Source organism: Rhinolophus sinicus, linkage group LG17 (assembly GCF_036562045.2).
Source record: "Rhinolophus sinicus isolate RSC01 linkage group LG17, ASM3656204v1, whole genome shotgun sequence".
In the NCBI taxonomy this organism is placed as follows: domain Eukaryota; kingdom Metazoa; phylum Chordata; class Mammalia; order Chiroptera; family Rhinolophidae; genus Rhinolophus; species Rhinolophus sinicus.
In genome coordinates, this window is record NC_133766.1 from 5,504,128 (window position 1) to 5,518,772 (window position 14,645).

At 36.9% G+C, this 14,645-nt stretch overlaps 1 protein-coding gene across 7 annotated transcripts in view; it reads left to right on the plus strand.

Moving 5' to 3' along the window:
• Positions 1 to 14,645, plus strand: part of SUCO (SUN domain containing ossification factor) — a 60,086-nt gene that overhangs the window by 611 nt on the left and 44,830 nt on the right. The gene's annotated exons all lie outside the window — the stretch shown is intronic.

Here is a 14,645-nt window from a genome sequence, read left to right on the forward strand (position 1 = left end):
GTGTGTCTTGGAATTGACAGAGACGACGGGGGACAGAGGGGTGCCTGGGTGGAAGGGACCCCCGGAGCGCCTTTGTACTCCGGTCCCCTGCCCCTCGGGGACGGTGCGGTGTTCGGGGGTGTTCGGGGGTGCCAGGCATGCCGCTCGGGTTCACGGCCCGCCAGCCCCTTGCTGTCGCCGTGCGGTAAGGTCACAAAGCGTGTCGGACGTGAGACGTCCCCGACGTGCGACTTTAAAACCGCGGCTTGTCCGGAGGCGGGGAGAGGAACGTACACACGGTGGTTCTGGCCGTTGCTCGGAGCCTGTGGCCTGCGGTGCACTTGGGGCTGCTGTTCCTGGGAACTTTGGGGGGCGCCCCGAAGCCCTTGCGAAGGGATAGGTGATGGGAAGCCGCTGGTGCAGAAGAAAGTGTCTCAGGTGGAATGTGCACGGTACTTGGTGGCGGTGTCGCTTGGGGAATGTCCCTTCGTAATGGGAGGGTAAGTGTGAAAGGCGAGGACAGTGCTTCGCCTCTAAAGTTTATGGAGTTTCAGTGAATCCCCGACACATTTGCATGTTTTGGGGGAAGCAAAGAGAGCTTGTCAAAGGATTGCTGTCACTGTACTTGGAAAAGGCATTCTTCCCCCCTCCTTAGGGACTTTCTTCAGGGATGTGTGACATTTGCTGACTTAAAAGGTGCTTCTCCAAAGTGATTTGCTGTTTATTAAAATCCGGATAAACTGAGTTTCTTGTTTAGCTTATTTCTGCAAAACACCAACAGAATTTTTTTTTTTTTTATGGGTAACTAATGGATTCCAAAGACATTGAATTTGTAGAGTTGTTGCACCTGGTTGAGGGGTTTTGATTGGAAGGTTGGTAGAAGTTTAGAGAACAAGAAGTTTGGCCTCTTGCCTTTCGTTCTAAACCTTTTTAATAAGACCAATGTCATCCCCCGCTTCTACTTTTTCGTATCATGTTGGGTACCAAGAAGTGCATGTAGGAGATGAGTCCACTTAGCCTTTTAAATTTAAGTTTGTAGGTGAGATACCAAAACTTTGTATTCATATCTACCTCTTTCTGGCGGCTGCTTAGTTGTGTGTAGATTATGTAGCTTTTCTTTCCTCTTTCTCCTTGAGTTTGCCCATCTTTAGTCCGTATTATTCTTCATCAGCCATTCCTGAAATAGCTGATAGGGCAGAGAGGCTACATTTTTCATTCAAATTTAAAGTGCACCAGTATTTCTGTTTTCTTTCTTTTTTTTTTTTTATTATATTTGACATATAGCATTGTGTAAACTTAAGGTGTACAACATGTAGATTTGATACATTTATAAATTGTAATATGATTGCCATTGTAGCATAGTTAGCGCCTCTTTCATGTCACCTCATTATTGTTTTTTTGTGGTGGGAATAAAGATCTAATGCACTAAACTGTGCATTAGAGCTCTGGGACTTATTTATCTACTAGTTGCAAGTTTGTACCTTTAAACATGATTTAAAACATGATTTTAAAACAATTAATTGGATGGTGGAGATGTATTACAATGTAGTTCTTAAAATCATTTGTGGATTTAAATTAACCATGCTTCTGTTACTTTGTGAAATTTCTGGCTATCTTTTGCTTCAGCTAACCTCAATATGGTTTCTCAACTTTACTAAATATCAATAGTGAGAAGATTTTGATCTGTTAGGGGAAAAACGTCAGCCCGCATAGTATTGCAAATACTACTCATAAAGTTTCATCAAGTTTTCTGACTCCCACAGTGAAAAATGGATGTTGAGGGTTTAAGTAAAGAGTGAAAAGTTTAAGAAACGTTAGCTTAAAAATCATTTGGGTATTTCGAGATTTGTTCAGACTGCTAAATTTAGAGAAATTTAAGTATTTACTGAAGCCATTAAAAGGCATTAAATTAGGATATTTAGGTTTGAGATTTTTTTGGAAAGGTGGTGAGACTGGGGAAGAGGATTGGTGCATGGTAGGGACTGGCAAAGTGTGTGTTGTGTCGTTTGAGGCTCTTCTTCCTTGGGAAATTAAAATATTGAAATCATAGCACAGACCCAGCCTGGAGGTCTTACTTTTGCTGCAGCCTGGCCCGGGTGTTATTTCCCAACATTTCCCCTTTAGCCAGTACAGGTACTAAAAGCCAGTGTAGGGTTAGACAAAAGTTTTGCAAAAGAGTTAGTAAGCTCCTCTTAGTAGCCGTTTTTTATCGTCTTTGTCATTCATAAGTTGTCCCAAAACTTTATGTATTATTTTGTCAGTTTATGAATGCTGTATGTTTATACTACAATACTCTAGTTTCTAATGTTCTGCCCCTCATCCGACCAATATTACCGAGTTTTGTGATGACCTTATTTATACTGTCACACCTTTAGAGATCGTGAATGTCTCCCCTCTTCTTTGTCTTTCCAGTCTAGAATCCTAACCTTAGATTACTTTCACAGAAAACAGTCCTATCCATCTTATTATTCATTCCAGTTGCTATATTTTACTTTTGCATACTTTTTGTAATTCTTTATCAAGTAGTACAGAGAATTTTAGGTATAAATGTACTGTAGCTGTAGCACGGAATAACATGTTTCCCCGAAAATAAGACCTAACTGGAAAATAAGCCCTAGCATGATTTTTCAGGATGACATCCCCTGAACATAAGCCCTAAGGCGTCTTTCGGAGCAAAAATTAATATAACACCCGATCTTATTTTCAGGGAAACATGATAATGTGATAGCTGATATTTATTGTCAACTATCTCTGTGCCAGTCTGGGTTGTGTACTTTACACATTTTAGCACCTTTAATCTTCACAACAACCCTACGGCAGAAGTATTATTTTAACCTCATTTTGCATTTAGTAGTTAAGGATGTAGAGAAGTAGGTTGGCTAAGGTTAAACAACTGTTAAGTTTTGGAGCTTGGATTTGAATAAGGCAGCCTGATCTGCAGCAGAGGATGCTGACTGTTGAGACCCTTTGGCATGAGGTCTGAAGGCCTGTATGTGGTGGCTCCACTGCTGCCTAGGTGTGCATCCTTGCACATGTCATGTAATTTCTTTGAATCTTAATTATTACGTCCTAAAAGTGGGAAGACTGATTCATTCACACCTCACAGGGTTCTTAGGAGGATGAAATGAGATGACACATCAGACAGATCTTTGTAAAACAGTAAGGGTATATATATTATCTACATATTTCATCATAAAATCATTCAACAAAGATTTTTTTTTCTCATGCATGTTATGTACCAGATGTTTTGGGCATCGAAAACCTGACAATACGGTGACCAACTTCTAGTTTTCCCACTGAGATCCCACGTCCCCAGAATCCCCTGTATTAGTTTCGTATTGCAGCAGTGACGAGTTACCAAATATTTAACGGCTTAAAACAGCACACATTTATTATTTTATAGTTCTGGGAGTCAGAAGTCCAAAATTAGTCTTAACTGGGCTAAAGTCAAGGTGTCGGCAGGGCTGGTTCCTTCTTGCTGCTCTGAGGGGAAGACTCTGCTTCTTGACTTTCTCAGCTTCCAGGGGCTTCCTTTGTTCTGTGGGTCCTTCGTCACATCGTCACATCGTCTCACTTCAGTCCTCACCTCTGCTACTGACTCAGATCCCTCTGCTTCCTTTTCCCAGGACTCCTGAGATTATTATGTGTTGAGCCACCTAGACAATCAGGATTATCTCTCCATCTCAAAACCCTTAATCTAATCACATCTGCAAAGACCTTTCTACTATATAAAGTAACATATTCAGAGATTAGGACTCGACATCTTGGGGGACCATTATGCAGCCTAATATACCCCCCTCAGTCCTGGCAAACTGGGAAGATTGACGTCACTAGAAAGAGGAAAAAGATTTGGTCTGTGCCTTAAACAGTGGATATTCAGAATTTTTTGAGTGTGCCCGCCAATCAGTAAAACCTTCTGCATGTACCTTTAATACTTAATTGTTTATAAGTTACATACATGTGCCAATATATTAGTATACATAGCAAATCACACCATTGAGACGTTTAAGAAAGATGAGAGAGAAAACAAGCAATCTTAACACTTTCTGTTAACTACCTTTTTGCTCTCATCAAAAAAATAGTAATTTTTGGTGAGACTGACTAGATTATTTTACATCACTGTGTGGGTAAAGAATTGCTTGTAGTGGTTACAGATCTTAGCCCTGCCATTTTCTTGTCGGCTTGTGCAAGATTCTGGTGGATAAAGCAAAGTAGCTGCTCTCTTGGAGCCTCCTGTGGTTAAGAGAATACATTCTAGCGTCTAAAATTATGAATCTGAAATCAATTTCAAAGAGAGAAGAAAAGCTAAATTTTTGAAACGGGGGCAATTGGGAGAATTGGAAGTTCAAAAAGAAATGGAAAAGTTGTAAAGGATTTGCAGGGAGAAGGTGCTGTTAGTTCAGGTGAGTGGAATACCCAGCTGGAGACGTTCTATAGGCACTTAAAAATCTAGACTTCAGTGCAGACAAGATTTGGGCTGGAGTTGCCCTCTTAGATCATTTTTGAAACAATGTTTGGCTGAGCAGGGAGCTTGTGCATATACTTAGAATAAGGAAAGGTGCCACGCAAAGTAGGTAGAGCTCAGAAGTGGAGGAGGAAGCTGGTTTGAAGTGAAAGATGGAAAGAGGTTTAAAGAGGCAATTTGAATGGTCAGCAATATAAAGTGTCTCAGATAAGGCTGAAAAGCGTGAAAACTGAGAAAAGGGCCTTGTTTTCCAAAGGGGGGAAGTGATTGATAAGCTTTTGGGAGTGGAAATCGGAGGTATTTTCGAGAGCTGGTGGGTGTGAGTTCTCACACATTGGTTTGCAGCCAGAACAGGTAGAAGAGGGTGTGTGCTTCAGCCCGTTCTGCATGGTGCCGCTAGGTTTGTCTCACCGACACACAGCTTTGGATCTGTCCGTCCCTTGCTGAAACATCTTTCAGAGGCTCCCTTTTCGCCTGAAGGGTAAACGTTTAAACCCTCACGTTAAAGCCCTAAAGTCTGGGCCAAACCTACTTTTGTAGCTTTCTTTTCCATTGTTCCTTAGATAGGCTTTCTGTTGTAGCATGGTTAACCGTTAGCCAAGTAGTTGTTTATTTGGGGACTATCTTTGTAGTTTCAAATTGGAAATTAAAGTAGCAAAGGTATTGTGACTTGAGTTTTATAGGCTAAGTAATACCTTATGCAATTTCTTAAACTGTATCATCACCAAGTAAGTTTACTATGTGATTAATTCCAGCAGCGATGAGGACAAATTGTATTGGCTGAATTCTAATGGTATATTAAGATGTTAAAACAGAACATTCCACATTGTTTATTAAGTGCTTCCCCATGTTGGATCTATGAACTTACGAGTATAGGCCAATTTAATGAACCATTCCTCTACTAGATTTTGATATGTGGAATATTTAAGCTAAGAGAACCCAAGATCGATCGATCTATGTCAAAGTGAAGATTAAAGAGCAGAACTTCAGAAACCTAAAGGTTTGATTAGAAGCCAACACTGGGATATAGAGTTTTCTTCAGCTCAGCTCTCCATTTCCATGTGATTTCACTGGGACTACTGAGGCAACCAAATAGAAGACAAACTGGGAGGAGAGAGGGGCACAGTGTGACCTCTTCCTACCAGCAGGTAGACCTAGCAGAATAGAAGCAACGTGAAAAGAGCCCCCAAGCTGATAATAGATTAAGAAGAGTCTGTCTTTTAATACATTGTGATTGAAAAAAAGCAGGGTGCTTATTAAGCAAAGGCAGTGGAGGCCCAGTGATCTTTTGGTCTGGTTTTATTACCAATTTTTGACCAAAGTCACTTCCATATTATTTACCCATTTCCCACAAGTCTCTCAGTACTTCATAGAATTTCAGTTAATTTTTTTTCAAGTTTTCAGGCAATAATGTTTTTAAAAAGAAAAGAAAACAAAAACCCCCATAATTTTCACTGTACTTTCCCACCTCCGTGTTTCATGTAGTTATCTTTCCTGGAATGCCTTGTTTTGGAGGGGGACGTGGGCAGGGCATTACTTAACACACTGCCCCAATTCAATGACGGGCGCTGTGTTTCTGTACTGGGGATTAGATTTGTACTTATGTTTAAGAAGCAATTCTTCATTGCCCAGTTCAGTTCTTTCTTTTACCACGAAGTCTCTGATTACTGGACTGTCTCTTTTCTAAGATGTTGTCAAAAGCTGTTCCAATCCAGTGAAAGGAAGAGCTCAGTAGATCACTGAGGACAGGGCAGTACATTCTCTGGCCTAAATGTGCTCAGCGTTGTGTGAGAAACAAATAGAAACGGTTCATTTTAGTTCAGAGTTGTAGTAAATGCTCAGATAGAGATATGCCGAGGGCTGTGGGAATTTAGAGGAGGGTCACCAAACCCAGCTTGTGGAAACAGGGGACGTCTCCGAGTTCCTAACTAGTTGGTTCCTGCCCCCAGAAGAAGAGTGATAAGAATTAGTCAGGTTTTAGATGGTGGGGAGTGGAAGCAGAGGCGGGACGTTGGAAGAGGGAACAGTGAGCCAGAGACTTGGAAGAGTGAGACAGCATGATACGTGTTCAAGGAACACACAGTAGTTCTGTACACTGCGGCATAAAGTGGGAGGCAGGAAGTGGCAGGGATTACAAAGCTGAAGACTTAGGCAGTAGAAGAATTTTACAGATTTTTAGCTATCATTTCAGGGAAGCTTGAATTTTGTCATGTGGAGTCTGTAAAAGGTCTTAAGTGGGGGAATGGTATCCTGATAATTTAGTATTAGGTTTGTGGCAATGGTGTGAAAGATTGAATTGCAGGGGGTAACAAGCTAGAAAGTAGGGGTTGCTTTAGGTAAGAGAAAAGAGCTAAGGGCTTGAGCTAAGGTAATCATAACAGGCATGGAGAAATGGATTGCGTAAGTTCGACGTGAAATAAACCGGAGATGGTGGACGAGGGTGAAGGAAAAGGAGCAAGGCCATGGCCTGGCCAGTACACTGCGAAGCTGCATCTTTACCACGCGTTGTCGCTGTCTAAATCCTGCGTAAACGTTGCTTCTCCTTTGTGACCATTCTTACATGTTTGTTACGCTCTGACAGCCTTGACTAATAGCATCAGTTCTTGAGTGAGTGGGTCAGTGTTTTCTCACCTTTTCCTTCATCTGTTGGTCCGAGAATATTAAATATGAAATACAGCAATACAGCAAGGTTGTAGGTTTTGGAGATAGCTGGTTCTACGTTTGCAGTCACAAGTTTAATGGGCAAGTGTCCTTCTGAACTTCAGTTTCTGTATTTGTAAAAGTTGGATTAATACTTTAAAGGTCTTGGCAAATTAAAAAAATGACTGTGTTCTCTTCTAGAGACATCAGATGCTTAGGATTGGGTTGTTCATACTTAGTTGATGCCACATTCTGCATGGGTACCCTTTTTTGCTCCACTTTACGTCATTACTATTTTATCTTCTATCTTCAGTTTCACTCCTAGGTACCCCCATTTTAGGCATTTACCTTAGAATATATTTGATGGGTTTTTCCAGTCAATATTTGTGTATTTATTTAGATGTGTTTTTTTCCAAAGTAATATTTTTTGTGTTTTAACATTTACATAAATGGTATAATGCTATCAATCTCATTCTTTTTCCTACTTTTTTCCACTTACCACTTTTTTTTTACTTGCTTTAGTTGCTAAGATCATTATTAAAATGAATTCTAGCAGTTAGTGATGTTGTGGATGGCTTCAGAAAGGCCTGGCGTTATCCACTCCTTCAGTAGGTATTGATGGAGCACTTTGTGTGTAGGCTGCTTTTAAAGAGACTTTGGGCCAACAAATGCGTCGGGAGTATTCTGTTCCAGTTGCCTGTCTTTGGCCTCCTAGTCCTATCGTCTAGAGTGGTTTTGCAGTAAATTTAATGATCTGGCAAGGTGAACCACATGCCTTTGTTTTTTTGGTTAATGTAGTTATTCTTGGACCAGTTTTTTTCTATATCATATTAATATTTAGAACAATAGGATCCTTCAGGTATTTGATAGGAGTTATATTTGAGTGATGAATTACTTTGGAGAGAATTACTGTCTTTACATTGCTGTCACCAGCATTCCCTGTGAACATACTAGGTCTTCATTTACTTATCTCTTCATTTTATGATTATTACTAGAGTTATAAATCATTGTGTATTATTTAGATTAATTTCTAAATTATTTTATAATTTTTTATTGCTAGTAGTCTATTTTCTATTATTACTGGGGAGGAAAATATTGACTTTTGTTTCTTAATGTTTTTAAATTGAGATAGTTTACATACAATGAAGTACACATGTGTTAACTACATATAGTTGGATTAGTTTTGACAAATGTGTACATCTAATTAACCCACACTCCATCAACCTATAGAACGTTTCCATCACCCCAGAATGTTCGCTTGTGTCCCTTTCTAGCAAATCCCCCAAAATACAACCAGTGATTTGATGTCTAACATCATGATTAGTTTTGCTAATTCTGGAACTTCATATAAATGGAATAATTATGCAGTGTTTATTCTTGCGCTTGGGTTCTTTCACTCAGGGTAATGTTTCCAAGATTCATTCATGTTGTTTCATTCATCAGTAATTTGTTCCTTTTTGTTGAAAGTAGTAAGTACATTGTATGAATATACTATAGTCTGTTTATTCTCCTGTTGTTGGACATCTGGGCTGCTTCCAGCTTTTGCCTATTAGGAGTAATAGCTGCTGGGGATATTTTTGTACACGGCTTTTTGTGGACTTAGTTTTCTTTTTTTTTGAGAAGTACCTAGCAGTGGAATTGCAAGTGCTGAAACAAATGGATATTATATGCTCCTTCTGGATGCATGACCCGGAGAAAGATACAGCATCGGCAGGAATACATAACCTGGATCTGGTCATGATGAAACATCAGATAAATCTCAACTAACGATCACACTATTTATTATAAAGATAAAAGGACTGTGTTCTTCAAAAATGTCAGTGCCACATAAGATAAAGTCCAAGAACTATTTCAAGTTAAAGGTGGCTGAACATGCTGGGCAAAATCTTAGACTCAATTCAGTACTTGGGGTGGGGGAGTGGGGATGCTGTAAGGCTATTATTGGGTTAATTGACAGAATTGCATATGAATGATAAAGTATTGTGTCAGTGTAACGTTTACTGAAGTTGGTAACCAACTGTAGTGTGGTTATGTAAGAGAATATCCTTATTCTGTGGAAATACATATTATGATGGTCAGAGATAAATTACATGGCAAAGGGGAGAGAGGGAGGCTGAGCAAGTGTGTGTGCAGTGAGCATATGGCAAAGGATGGAACAAATGGGTAACATGCTAACAATAGGTTGATACGGTAAAATGTGAATGTACTATACTGGCAGTTCTTCTAAAAGTTTGAAATTATTTCCAAATAAAAAGTGAAAAAGAAAAAACTGGGTTGGGATTTCCCCCTTCTCTATGTGAGGAATTGATGAATCCACTCAAATTTCTTTAGTATTAGTTTATTCCAATTTTGTATACTTTGTGCCAATTTTGTTACTTTCCTAGAAATACCCATTTTTCCTAAGTTTTAAAGTACATTGATATATATATATATATGTATATATATATATGCATGTATATGTATATGTATATATACGTATAGATATATACACGTATATGTATATGTATATATACGTATATATACACACACGTATACAAATATATAGTTTGTAATGTTTTGTAATTAAAAATCTGTTTTATCTGGGGTTATTTCATGTGTTTATATCATATTTTGTTAATTTGCATCACCAGCTCTCCTTAGTTGGTTTTCCCAGAGGTTTGCCTTTTTAATATTTTTTCCAAAGAACCAGCTTTTGGTTTCCTTCATCTTTGCCTTTTGTTTGTTTTCTCTTTCAGTGATTTCTGCCCTATAGCCTTCCTTTTTTCTTTGGATTTATAATGTGTCTTTTATCCTTTTGAGTTGAAAGATTAATTCTTATGTTTACAGTGTTTGTCTTTAGTTGTGTTCAAAAGCGTACTTTTTCTGCTGTGTTTTATCTCTATTCCCCCAATTTTGACCTCTAGTCTTCCGGTATATTTCTTAATATGTCTTATTGTTTCCTCTTTAACTGAAAGGGTTATTCTGCTGCATAATTTTTGTTTCCAAGATTAGGATGTTGTTAGCTATCTTTTTATTTCAAATTTTGTTGCAATGTGGTTAGAGAGTATAGTTTATTAGATCTTGAGTTTTTGGAATTTGAAGATTTAGTGTGTGGTCAGTATTTCGGAAATATTCCATGTGTGCTTGAAAAGAATGTTTAATTTGTATTTGTTACAAAGTTCTGTATATTTGATCAAGCTTGTTTCTTATATATAAATTTCATGTTTCCTTAGGTTTTATCCATCTGTTTTGTAAGAGGTAATTTAAAATAGGCAGCCATAATTTTTTATTATTTTCTTCTCACCTTTAGCTTTGTCAGTAGTTGTTTTACATATTTTGAAGTGATTTTGTTAGGTGAATATATATTTATAATCATTATATCTTTTTACCAATAGATAATAATTTCTCTCTTAGTGACATTAATGTTTTTCAATTAAACTCAATTTTGTCTATTTAATTAAAATTGCTACTTTGTTTATTATGTTTTGTCAATATATCTTTAGGTAAATTTTTAATAAATTGAAAATTATACCTAACATTTTCTAACAAGGCTCTGTATGTAACATAATATCTGGTACCTATTAGGTAGTCTTGAGTGCTTTATGTAGTTTCTTCTACATAATTCAGAGGGAAACAACTTTAACTCATTTGAAAGTTTGACAGACTGCAATTTAGTTTTGCCTCCAACCCCACAATTACTAGACTTGGTTCATTTGCATATTTGCGTATTCTTTGTTATATATTAATGTGTCCCAGATTTATTATTGCATTGTTTTGTTAGATTTATTTGATAGGATTATAAAAAGCAATGGTTAAAGATAGCCAGTGCAATATTTTTCTGCTTGACAGATGTAAAATGCTACCATTCTAAGGCCATTAGTATCATTAAAACATGGTGTTTCCTCAGTTATTTCGGGTTAAAGAATGCTTTCTCCCTCCTTAATGAAGTCTTTCTTGGCAGTCAATGTAATTTAGTTGCTATTTCCTCTGGAAAAATGTTCCTGATATTGTTCCCTTTGGTAGGAACTGATTGATACGTCTTCTCCCCTAACACTTAAACCTTCACCATGGTCTCATACCCTTTAAAACCTCAGATGCCTGGCAATATTAGATTCTAGGTTGCCACTATAAGACAAACTTCAGTCACTACACATTCAAGTGGAAAAGTTTGCTTCAAGAAAAAAAAAAATAATGTAAAATAGAAATATAATTTAAAATGAAAGCAATCGGGTTTAAGAAAAGATTCAAGTTCCTAAAGTATGCCCTTTGAACCTAGGCATACATTTTATTCAGTGTCATTTGGATGCAGGCATTCATTCCTTCTGTACCTGTAGGGTTTTTTGTTTGTTTGTTTTTAATCTAGAAATCATTAGGACCATATATGAGAGAGGTTTTGTAGAAATTAATAGGCAAATAAATATTTCTCATTAAAATAGATGAATACATATGTAGTTTATTAATATACATTAAGCATATGTCTTGCAGAGTGTTTTTAAACTAAGACATTCTATAGTTTCACTTATAAATACTTCAGTAAAAGAACACATTTTTGAAGGCATTTGTATGGAGATATTTCCACGTGCAGGTTACCAACCTAACTAATGACGCACTGATTTAAATTCTTTAGTATAATTCTGTTCATGTCAAGGCCAGAACTCAGCATTTAACAACATAATCCAGTAAATTGCCCTAGAAACCATGTGCAAATACAAGTCTCTAAAATACGTTTTTTTCAATTAATTGTTCAATGTTGTAGAAATTATAGGATAGGGTAAAATTTGAGTGTCAAGGACATTTTATAATAGTTTTATATCTGATCAGCAGTGGGTAGAGGATGAAAGAGTAAGGGAATAATTCAAAAGTAAAAGTTACCTCGAAGCAATCTCCATCAGTTTGTTATTCTCACTGGACCGTGTTCACAGACAAAAGCACCTATTTTTATTCCTTCTCTTAGAATCTAAAATATTTTTTTTTACTAAGCATTTTAATGCCTTATAGTGTGTGTTTACTATATGCTGTCCAGATTTCTCATTGAATCCTCAAACATTCCCATGAAATAGGTAATATTATTTTGAAGAAAATAGGCACAGATAAATAAATATTTGTTTAATGAACCTACCCTAGGTCGTACAGACTGTGTGATTCTCGTCCTTATTCTTTGAACCATTGCTCTAGGCCAATTAACTGTCATGGTTGACTGTATATTTTAGTATCATCCACCACTGCAGATCATTGCTGGACACCTGCATTGTTGTGACTCCAGAAGGAATGGGAAGATTTTCACTACTATATCCCTTTTATGAAGTTTTATCTTTTTTCCTCCATTAATTATGGGTAGCAAATTCAACATCATTGGTCATGACTTGAAATCTGTTGCCTGTAGATTGTAGTAGCAATTGTAATTTTACACCATAACATAGTTTATGGGGGTGGTAATTCATTTGTTTATATAATATTTGTTCTGAATCACTTCTTTAGAAAACAGTTAAATAAAAGAAGAACAGTGAAAGATAGCCATGCTCACTCTAGACATGTTCTTTCTTGGAATGCTAGTCCATCTTAAATTGTTTTTTGTTTTTTTTTTGCTTTCCACCTCTCATCAGACCCTAATGATTATTTTCCGGAGACCAGAGTTGTTGATGTTTAAAGGCCTTGAGGAAGTTATGTGACAATTTCGGCTCTTGGATACATTTTTTAATATTATGTCATTCTAACTTTTTATCAGCTGAAATTTGATCTAATTATTTTTATTTTTGAAATTTGTTAACTGACTTGATGGTTGCTGCAAGATTTTCTTCCCTTTTTGTTTGTTTGTTTATTTTAACAGGCCCACTTCACTTTATTGTTCTTGTATAAATTATGTGGTGGCCACAGCTGGAGCCTGGGTCCTCTGCACAGAAACTCCAGTGTGAGTCTTTACAAGATGATCCGGGAATTCCTGATAGGGAGACTTGGTGAATATGGTCTCTTTCCAGAGAGGTGTAATCACCAAAATTCCAATACCCACAGTTTTGGATATCAGAAACATTTTGCTGTCTCAAATGTATATTTACATACATGCAAATGCACCTGGAAACACACATGCACGCATACAGACAGCTGAGAAACAATACAAAAGTCTGTCAATAAAGGAATATTAAATGAGTAATGATATATGTATATGAAGTTTTTGAATATGCAATATATTCTTGCGGTTCAAAATTCAAAAGACACAATATTACAGAATGAAAGGTATCTTTGTATTGCCTTTGTCACCCAGCCACCCAGTTTTCCTCCCCAGAGGCAACCATGGTGGTGCTTTTCTTTTTAGTTCTTTCAGAGACATTTATGCACACAAATACCTTTAGTACACATGTACACACATAGTAGCATAATATATGTACAGATTATTATGTACCTTGCTATTCTCCCTCTTTATTTTTTTAGTTTTAGTTTTTATCGGATAGCTCTAAAAGGTTTTTTGTTTATATGATTTTGCAAAGAGTCCATTCCCTTTCCCCATTTTCCCTTTCCAAGGGATTAATTTTATATTTATTTCTTTGTCTCTAAATGAATTGCTTTAATGTCAGTTTTAGGTATTATTCTATTGCAGATGATCAGATTCTCTTAACTACACGCTGGTAATAAAGTAGTTGTGTCATATTTGAGTTAGATCAGTGTTCATTATTTTTATTATGACTATAAATGCCATTCACAGCTGAGCCATGTACTATTATAACATGATTATGTTTCCTTTTCTGTACTACTTTTCCTTTTTCCTAGAACTAATATTTGTCTTATTTTATTAAGGTTGCTTATTTTTCTATTTGATTACAAACTATCTGCCAGTTATGAAATCTGTACTTGAGATTTTTAAAGACCTATCAAGTGCTCTGTCAATTTCATCCTCCTAAAGCAGGCTCTTCGAGAGCTGAAAACCTCCACCTTAGATGGTTGCCTTCTGTCCTTTGTGTACAGCTGTCATCCTGGGATTTCTCTGTCCAGTCACCCTGAGGATACCCTTTCCCTCTCCCATCTCAGTACCATGGTGTTGTGATTATTGTGGTTTCATTGACATCTGGTTGCCTCACATTAAAAGCTTCTTGACTGTTCTTACTGTTTACATGAACTTTTAGAGTCAGCCTATCTATTTAAAACACAGTCTCCTTTTTCACCTCTTCGGAATGTGGTTTTCCAGTCTTCCATATAAATTAGCTTGAATTGTGTAAAATTGAGTTATTTTTCAAGTTAAAGAATTGCCTAATATTTGCAGTTTCAAACAGTTCTACTTAATAGTACTTGCTAAGTTTATGTTTAGTATTTTGTTGTTTCTATTGTAAATGCAGACTTTTCTTCTGTTACATCTTATAACTGGTGGTGATGGTTTGAGTAGAGAGTCTGTTGATTTTTTTCTTAATTTTATACCTAGGAATATAATTTTTGTACCCAAGACTTCCTTTAGTAGGTGATTTCTTTTTGAGTTTTCCACCTATGTAAAGTCGTTATCTACAGTTAATGATAATTTACTGTCTCCTTTTCCATTTTTACACCTCCTTTGTCTTCTTTTATTGTGTAATACTAGTGATAATGGATATTGTTGTCT